The sequence below is a fragment of the Spermophilus citellus genome (genome assembly GCF_964194105.1).
Source record: "Spermophilus citellus genome assembly, chromosome: 5".
NCBI classification, from domain to species: domain Eukaryota; kingdom Metazoa; phylum Chordata; class Mammalia; order Rodentia; family Sciuridae; genus Spermophilus; species Spermophilus citellus.
In genome coordinates this window covers 139,526,478-139,537,411 of record NC_138186.1, presented here as the reverse complement: position 1 = coordinate 139,537,411, position 10,934 = coordinate 139,526,478, and positions in this window count along the sequence as shown.

Here is a 10,934-nt window from a genome sequence, read left to right as displayed (position 1 = left end):
ATGATAAACAAAAGCTAGAAGAATTTGTAGCCAGAAAACCAGCATTGCAGAGCGTCTTGAGCAGAACTCTGCACGAGGAGGAAATGGAAAACAATAACCAAAACCATCAGTGGGAAGTGCCTCGGTAAAGACAGAGGAAGGGGGGAAAGCTAACCATGGAGAAATAAACTAAATTAGGGGGAAAAAAAAGATAAATAATCAAACATGGCAGGAAGTACAAACCATATATCAATAGTAACTCTAAACGTTAATGGCTTAAACTCTCCAATAAAGCGACATAGGCTGGTAACATGGATTAAAAAAACAAATCCAACAATATGTTGCATCCAGGAGACTCATCTGATTGGAAAAGACATACACAGACTCAAGGTAAAAGGTTGGGAAAAAATATACCAAGCACACGGTCCTCGTAAGCAAGCAGGCGTGGCCATTCTCATATCGAATAAAATCGACTTCAAGACTAAGCTAATCAAAAGGGATAAGGAAGGACATTATATACTGTTAAAAGGAACCATTCACCAACAAGACATAACAATTATCAATATTTATGCACCAAATAATGGCGCTGCGACGTTCATAAAACAAACTCTCCTCAAGTTCAAGAATCAAATAGACCACAACACAATAATCATGGGTGACTTCAACACACCTCTCTCACCATTGGACAGATCCTCCAAACAAAAGTTGAATAAAGAAACTATTGACCTCAATATCACTATCAATAACCTAGACTTAACTGACATATATAGAATATATCAACCATCATCAAGTGGATATACTTTTTTCTCAGCAGCACATGGAACCTTCTCAAAAATAGATCATATATTATGCCATAGGGCAACCCTCGGTAAATATAAAGGGGTTGAGATAATACCATGCACTTTATCAGATCATAATGGAATGAAACTGGAAATCAATGATAAAAGAAGGAAGGAAAAATCCTACATCACATGGACAATGAACAATACGTTACTGAATGATCAATGGGTTACAGAAGACATAAAGGAGGAAATCAAAAAATTCTTAGAGATAAATGAAAATACAGACACAACATATCGGAATCTATGGGACACAATGAAAGCAGTTTTAAGAGGGAAATTCATTGCCTGGAGGTCATTCCTCAAAAAAAGGAAAAACCAACAAATAAATGAGCTCACACTTCATCTCAAAACCCTAGAAAAGGAAGAGCAAAACAATAGCAAATGTAGCAGAAGGCAAGAACTAATCAAAATCAGAGCAGAAATCAATGAAATTGAAACAAAAGAAACTATTGAAAAAATTAACAAAACAAAAAGTTGGTTCTTTGAAAAAATAAATAAGATCGACAGACCCCTAGCCATACTAACGAAGAGAAGAAGAGAGAGAACACAAATCACTAACATACGGGATGAAAAAGGCAATATTACAACAGACGCTTCAGAAATACAGAAAACAATTAGAAATTATTTTGAAAACCTATATTCCAATAAGATAGAAGAAAGTGAAGACATCGATAAATTCCTTAAGTCATATGATTTGCCCAGACTGAGTCAGGAGGAAACTCACAACTTAAACAGACCAATATCGATAGATGAAATAGAAGAAGCAATCAAAAAACTTCCAACCAAGAAAAGCCCAGGACCGGATGGGTATACAGCGGAGTTCTACAAAACCTTTAAAGAAGAATTAATACCAATACTTTTCAAGTTATTTCAGGAAATAGAAAAAGAGGGAGCTCTTCCAAATTCATTCTATGAGGCCAACATCACCCTGATTCCGAAACCAGACAAAGACACCTCAAAGAAAGAAAACTACAGACCAATATCTCTAATGAACCTAGATGCAAAAATCCTCAATAAAATTCTGGCAAATCGGATACAAAGACATATCAAAAAAATTGTGCACCATGATCAAGTAGGATTCATCCCTGGGATGCAAGGATGGTTCAATATACGGAAATCAATAAATGTTATCCACCACATCAATAGGCTTAAAGATAAGAACCATATGATCATCTCGATAGACGCAGAAAAAGCATTTGACAAAGTACAGCATCCCTTTATGTTCAAAACATTAGAAAAAATAGGGATAACAGGAACTTACCTCGACATTGTAAAAGCTATCTATGCTAAGCCTCAGGCTAGCATCATTCTGAATGGAGAAAAATTGAAGGCATTCCCTCTAAAATCTGGAACAAGACAGGGATGCCCCCTATCACCACTTCTATTCAATATAGTTCTCGAAACACTGGCCAGAGCAATTAGACAGACGAAAGAAATTAAAGGCATAAAAATAGGAAAAGAAGAACTTAAATTATCACTATTTGCGGATGACATGATTCTATACCTAGAAGACCCAAAACGGTCTACAAAAAAACTACTAGAACTAATAAATGAATTCAGCAAAGTGGCAGGATATAAAATCAACACGGATAAATCAAAGGCATTTCTGTATATCAGTGACAAAACTTCTGAAACGGAAATGAGGAAAAACACTCCATTCACAATAACCTCAAAAAAAATAAAATACTTGGGAATCAACCTAACAAAAGAGGTGAAAGACCTATACAATGAAAACTACAGATCCCTAAAGAAAGAAATTGAAGAGGAGCTTAGAAGATGGAAAAATATACCCTGTTCATGAATAGGCAGAACTAACATCATCAAAATGGCGATATTACCAAAAGTTCTCTATAGGTTCAATGCAATGCCAATCAAAATCCCAATGGCATTTCTTGTAGAAATAGATAAAGCAATCATGAAATTCATATGGAAAAATAAAAGACCCAGAATAGCAAAAACAATTCTAAGCAGGAAGTGTGAATCAGGTGGTATAGCGATACCAGATTTCAAACTATATTACAGAGCAATAGTAATAAAAACAGCATGGTACTGGTACCAGAACAGGAGGGTGGACCAATGGTACAGAATAGAGGACACAGAGACTAAACCACAAAGCTACAACTATCTTATATTTGATAAAGGAGCTAAAAACATGCAATGGAGAAAGGATAGCATCTTCAACAAATGGTGTTGGGAAAACTGGAAATCCATATGCAACAAAATGAAACTGAATCCCCTCCTCTCGCCATGCACAAAAGTCAACTCAAAGTGGATAAAGGAGCTAGATATCAAATCAGAGACTCTCCGTCTGATAGAAGAAAAAGTTGGCTCTGATCTACAGATTGTGGGGATGGGCTCAAAATTCCTTAATAGGACACCCATAGCACAAGAGTTAGTAACAAGAATCAACAAATGGGACTTTCTTAAACTGAAAAGTTTTTTCTCAGCAAGAGAAACAATAAGAGAGGTAAATAGGGAGCCTACATCCTGGGAACAAATTTTTACTCCTCACACTTCAGATAGAGCCCTAATATCCAGAGTATACAAAGAACTCAAAAAATTAGACAATAAGAAAACAAATAACCCAATTAACAAATGGGCCAAGGACCTGAACAGACACTTCTCAGAGGAGGACATACAATCAATCAACAAGTACATGAAAAAATGCTCACCATCTCTAGCAGTCAAGGAAATGCAAATCAAAACCACCCTAAGATACCACCTCACCCCAGTAAGATTGGCAGCCATGATGAAGTCAAACAACAACAAGTGTTGGCGAGGATGTGGGGAAAAGGGTACTCTTGTACACTGCTGGTGGGACTGCAAACGGGTGCGGCCAATTTGGAAAGCAGTATGGAGATTCCTGGGAAAGCTGGGAATGGAACCACCATTTGACCCAGCTATTGCCCTACTCGGACTATTTCCTGAAGACCTTAAAAGAGCACACTACAGGGATACTGCCACATCGATGTTCATAGCAGCACAATACACAATTGCTAGACTGTGGAATCAACCCAGATGCCCTTCAATAGATGAATGGATAAAAAAAATGTGGCATTTATACACCATGGAGTATTACGCAGCACTAAAAAAAGACAAAATCATGGAATTTGCAGGGAAATGGATGGCACTAGAGCAGATTATGCTTAGTGAAGCTAGCCAATCCCTAAAAAACAAATACCAAATGTCTTCCTTGATATAATGAGAGCAACTAAGAACAGAACAGGGAGGATGAGCAGGAAGAAAAGATTAGCATTAAACAGAGACATGAGGCGGGAGGGAAAGGGAGAAAAAAAAGGGAAATCACATGGAAATGGAGGGAGACCCTCATTGTTATACAAAATTACATTTAAGAGTTTACGAGGGGAATGGGATAACAAACATGGAGGGAAATGAATTACAGTAGATGGGGTAGAGAGAGAAGATGGGAGGGGAGGGGAGCGGGGATAGTAGAGGATAGGAAAAGTAGCAGAATACAACAGTCACTATTATGGCAGTATATAAAAATGTGATGGGTAACCGATGTGATTCTGCAATCTGTATTTGGGAAAAAATGGGAGTTCATAACCCAACTCATTCTAATTTATGAAATATGATTTGTCATGAGCTTTGTAAAGTTGTGAACATCCAATAAAAAAAAGCCAATCATATTCCTGGATATCAGGATTGACCAAGGGTAAGTTTAAGCAAAAACAAGCTACATTTGGGTAACACCAAAACAAATGAGTAAATTACATATGCCTTTCAAAATATGTGTAGGATCTGTATATTGAGATTTAAAAAACACTGAAGAATAATAAAAGGAAATCTAAATAGATGTAAAGATATACTGTCCATAAATTAAGATTAAATATTGTTATGGATCAATTCTACCCAGTGGGTTCTATAGAGTCAATTCTATCTCAATCAAAATTCTATCAAAATTTTGTAGATAGTGACTACCTTTTTTCTAAAATTAATGTAGAAAAGACAAGAAACTGAAATAGCAATTCTGGGGTGTGTGTGGCAGAATGGTCTGAGAACATATTACCTAATTTCAAAATTTACACTAAGGCTTCAGAAATCAAAACAGCATATGTTATAGAAAATACAGACACATGGATGAATGGAACAGAATATAAGGAGTAGAAATAGACACACTATAGAGAAATATAGTCAACAGAGTTTGACAAGAAGTACAAATTTAATGAAGAAAAAATAGTATTATCAGGAAAGTTGTTGGAATAATTAGATATCCACATGCAAAAAATGATCTTAATACATAGTTAAGATATTATACAAAATTAACTCAAAATGAATTGTAGACCTAAGTTTAAAATGTAATACTATAAAACTTTTAGAATAAAATTTAAGAGAAAAATCTGAGTTAACTTTGGGTTTGATGATATACAAAATATTATCAAAGGCATGATCCATAGAAGAAAAATTTGGTAAACTGAAGTTTATTAAAATAAAAAAATATATAAGAATGACAAACAGATCTTAGTTTAAATACCATTTCCTAACAAAAGGAAAAAGGGATCTGTAGTAAAATGACTGGATTATGAGAATGAAAAGACAAAACAACTGTGAGAAAATATTTTCAGATGATACTATTTGATAACAACCCAGAATTATTAAAATTCAACAAAAGGAAGACAATCTAATATTTAAAAAAATAGTGAAAAGATCATAAATAACACTTCAGTAAAGGAGATATACAGATTTCAAATAAGCATACATAGAGATGTTCAGTGTCACTATGGAAATAAAATTAAAATCACAATGACATACCACTACACTACATAACAATGAGAATGAATATTTTAAAAATGATTATATCAAACTGACAAAGATGTAGAGTAACAGAGATCCTCATTCATTGCTGGTAGAAGTACAAAATGATACAGCCACTTTGGAAAACAATTCAGTGGCTTCTTGTAAAATTAAATGCACATTTATGCAAACTAACAACCTCATTTCTAGATATTTATGGAGATGCATTAACAACATATTTTTACCAAAACCTATATGAAGTAATTTATAGAAGTTTTATTCATAATTGCAAAAATTATAAACAACCAATAATTGAACAGAAAAATAAGTGGTATTATATTTAAACAATGGAATACTAGTCAGACATAAAAATAACAAACTATTGATTCATAGAAAAATGTAGATATATCTTAAATGCATTCTGCTAAGTAAAAGAAGACAGACTCAAAAGGCTATATATTTTAAGGACAGGGGAAAGGTTAGAATGTACTTGTGGTACTGGATCAGAGTTGGAAACATCTATATGAAATTATGTTTATTCTCTGTACACAGAATAAAATAAAATTATGGATGTGTGTACACATGAATTTATAAATATACATGTATTTCCTAGCTTTGTACACTAAGAGATCATAGAAGCAATGATATCCCAGTAATAATAGGAAGGCTAACAACCAGATCTTGGTATAAATATCATTTCCTAACCAAAGCAACAAGGAATCGGTAGTAAAATGACTTGATTCTAGAGCTGAAGCAGGAAAAATAAGGGTAGAAGATAAGCGTAGATCATCTTGCTGCAATAAGTAAGGAGTGAAAAAATGGGGTCTGTCTAAGGACACAGGAATGAACCTGAAAAGAAATCCCAATGACAGAATAATTAGGAAGCAGATTAATTGTAATCTAAAGATTAAAATATCTGTAAATCTATTCTGATATAAATAAATGATAGAAAAATAAATTTGGGAGAAGTGACAAATTCTTATAGAACAAAATAGAAAAGCAGCCTTAGAACACAAATGTTAAAATGTGCTGAAGAATGTGAAAATTGGTAGGCAGAACTTTAATGAAAAAAAGAGTATGTTTATAGTTTCAAAATCTCTCTCCTCAAAGTATTGATTTTACTACACTGGTTTCAACATGTGCCCATAAATTTTTAATATTCTTTCCCAACTTTGTAGGGCTTGCTTCTCCTCCTTTTGATTGTAGATGGAACTTGGTGATTTTGTTTGTTTGTATTACACTGAGGCTTGCACCCACAAGTGCTTTACCAGTAGGTATATCCCCAGTACTTCTTCTTAACTTTTATTTTGAGATAGGGTCTCTCTGTTACTAAGGGTCTTGCTAAGTTGCTGAGCCTGGCCTGGAACTTCTGATCCTCCTGTCTTAGCTTCTCAAGTTGCTGGTATCATTCTTTTGACAATATGGAAATGGAATAAAAACCAAAACAGTAAGTTTGTTTTGAAGAAAACTCCATAGACACCACCTATTGACTCTATTGATGACAGAGCTTAACACTACCAATTTTTTAATAGATCATGCTGATACCACGTCCAGGATATAGTGATAAGGGTGAGAACACTTCATCTCTGTGATATTTTTTTTCTCCAAAAATCTACAACCCAGTCTAAACATGTGAACACAGACAAATAATTTTTCAGAGACACCCTGACAAATAAGGAAAGATTAGAAAACCAACATGGTTTGGGAGAAGACAAAGGAACTACTCTATAAAATGCAATATGTTATGCTGGTTTGAAACCCAGATCAGAATTTGGATATTAGTGGAAAATGGAGGAAGTTCAAGTAAAGTCAGTAGTTTAGTTGATATTACTGTACCAATGTTAATTGCTTTGTTTCGTCAAATGTACCATGGTTATATAAGATGTTTACCTTCAGGGTATATGAATGAGATGCAGGAGAAAGAACATGCTCATATACAGGATGCTGGGACAGCAAACATAAACTGGGACTGTCTTAGGCTAACTGGACACATGGTCACTCTATTTTGCCAGTATAAAGAACTTGGATTTGATTTTGAGAGCAGTGTTTCCCATAATGCACATTCCAAAGTCTTCACAGATATGAAATGTAGAAAAGTTCCACTGTCAAATGCATTCAGAAGTACTGGGTAAAAGAAAGATACAATTGTTTCTTTATTGAACCACTTCTGAAAGGCTTTAATTTATAAACATGATTCCATGAATCTTCACAAATGTCATATGTTTCTCAAACATTTCTTCATTTAAAAAAAATCCCCTGATTCCTTATCCCAGCCCACACAATTTTCCTCCCACCAAGCTTTTTTTTATTTTTAATTTTTTCTGAGTATTTATTTATTTTTAATTTTTAAATTTGTTTTAATTAGTTATACATGACAGTAGAATGTGTTTATGCACTTTGATATATCATACATAGGTGGGATATAATTTCTCATTTTTCTGAGCACACATGTTGTAGAATCATAATGATCATGCAGTCACGTATATACATAAAGTAATAATGTCTGTTCCGATCTACTATCTTTCTTATCCCCACATCACCTCCGCTCCCCTTCCTTCCCTTCCCTCTACCTAATCTAAGGTAACGCTATTCTTCTGTAGTGCCCCCTGCCTTATTGTGAGTTAGCATCCACATATTAGAGAAAACATTTGGCCTTTGGTTTTCTGGGATTGGTTTATTTTGCTTAGCATGATATTCCCCAACTCCATCCATTTACTGGCAAATGCCATAATTTTCATTCTTATGAGTAATATCCCATTGGATGGATATATATATATATATATACACACACATACATATATACCATATTTTATTTATCCATTCATCTAAGCTCTTTTATTTTTAAGCAATATATTTTAGGGCATGGTGTGATTGTGGGGATGGTATAAAGCCTGGAGTGCTGGCTTCATATTCCTACTTCAAGCAGTTCAGTAACAACTTTGAGTGAGGATGATGAAGTAGAATAGAATTAGATGTACAAGTCACAATGTCTATGGCAGTGGGTCAGGACACAGATAATGTGGGACAAAGAGGGCTCATATAAACAGCATTTAGGAGGTAAAATTAGAAACAAACTGCTGTGGTTTGAATGTGTCCCCCTAATTTATGAGTTAGAAATCTAATCCTCCAATTTATATGCTAATATATTTGGAGGTGAGGCCTTCAGGAGGAATAGATGAGGCCATGAGGGTGGTGCCCCATGATGGCATTAGTGGCTTTGTAGGAAGAGCTAACGTGTTTTCCATGTGTGGTAGCCTGAGGCCCTGACCAGAAGCCAAGAAGAGGCTGGTGCCACACTCTTGGTCTTCCCAACCTCCAGAATCATAAACCATAATAAACTTCTCTTATTTATAAATTACTCAGTCTCATATTTCATTATGGCTACAGAAAATGGACTAAGACACAAAAATACCACTCTGCTATCAACATAGGATTTCTATGGAATGTCTATGTCTTACCCCATGTTTAAAGGTTAGAGCAAAATCTATCCTAGGCTTAGTGGTTTTTTTTTTTGTTTGTTGTTGTTGTTTGTTTTTTTGTTTGTTTTTTGGCACTTGTGTGGTCTTGGAAAACAAGAGACTGCAGAGACATGCAAGGTGCTTAAAATTAAGTTATAATAAAATTAGTTCTTGTCTAGAATTTATGAGCAAATTCCCTGCTTCATTTACTTCTTTTGTGTCACTTATTTCTCTAGTTTCCCACAAAATCACACAGTGATCACTGAAAAAAAAAACTGCTTCTACTGTTTGCTCCTCCTCCTCCCCTTCCCTCCTTCTCCTTTGACTTCTTCTAATTCAATGACTATTAAATGAATAGGGAATTATTCCCTTCTGCTCACTAGAATTGATATTCCAGACACAGGTGATACTGCAGCAGGCAGTTCGCCATCATACAGGGCAGAAGTTATATACGAAAATTTTATCTTAGCAGGGTGTGGTGATGCATGCCTATAATCCCAGCAGCTGGGGAGGCTGAGACAGGAGGATCCAGAGTTCAAAGCCAGCCTCAGCAACAGCGAGGCACTAAGCAACTCAGTGAGACTCTGTCTCTAAATAAAATACAAAATGGGCTGGGGATGTGGCTCAGTGGTTGAATCTCCTTGAGTTCAATCCCCAGTACCTCCTCCCCTATCCCCAAAAACAAAAGTTTTTTTTTTTTAGTAAGAAAACAAATATTCTAATAACAATTCACACTCAATGATTTACTTTTGATTGCTCCTCAAAATCTTCCCAAGGAGGCTATAACCCCAAAATGACTAAATCTGAAGTGCTTTAACCATAGGTAATTCACTTCTGCAATTGTGAAAGGATTTGCTTTGCAATAGGTGAATTTATCACTTGTTGATTTAACAACTAATAGACTTAATCACTTGCTGGTAATTATTGAACTCCACTTGGCTCAAGAAATCTTTCTTTAATCCACTGACAGGAATATACTAAAATGGAATACTATAAATGTTAGAAATGCTTTTGAAATTCACTGATCCTCTGTGTTTCTAAATTTTGCAGGGTTATTAAACTATACTTATTTTATTCCATATGAACACAAAAGGGAGAAATGGTATTCCTAAATTTTAAAAAGATCAGGAAAGAATTAATTCATGACATATTGTAAAATATAATAAATTGGGACAAGCCCAGGAGTGGGATTAGGACTGCTAGCTTTGGTCCTAGTATAGTCAGTAACTAGCTGGACAATCTGAAGAAGACACTAGTCTCAGGGTCTTCCATAAGGCATTGTACCTTCCCCTCCTGTAGTCCAGCATTCCAGCAAAGGTAACATGAATGAATGTTTAAAAGTAGCCTAGAGCTCACATAGATGTAAGTTCCTTTTGTGATAGTTACTTGAATGGCTGAGACAGTCTTCCTGAGTTCACCAATATATTCTAATTCTCACATCCAAAGCACAACTTTGTTCTTAAATTACTTTATTTTTTTGATAACTGACATTATAGATCATTAATTCCTCTTGAAAAGTTTTTCTTCATTCTCTATTTCACCTTTTCCTGGTTTGTTTTGTGTTTGTCTGATTCCTCCTATTCATGGTTTTCCTTTCACTGCCCATTTCTTAAACACAGATAGTCTGTGACATTCCATACTGTGTTAGTGAGCTCATTTCTTCCCAGAGCTCTAGGCAGGACTCTATCCTGAACTCCAGATCACATTTTCAAGTGCCAGGAAGAAAATTACATGGATATTTAATATATCTGGTTTCTTAACAATATGTCAAAAGCTAAGTTTATTTTCACTATGTTCTCTCACCTTATCACTACCATACTCATACACAATTGTTGTATTAGTAACTTTAGATCTCAGAGAGCCAGCTACATTATGTTCAGCTCAGTTCCATAAGTCATAA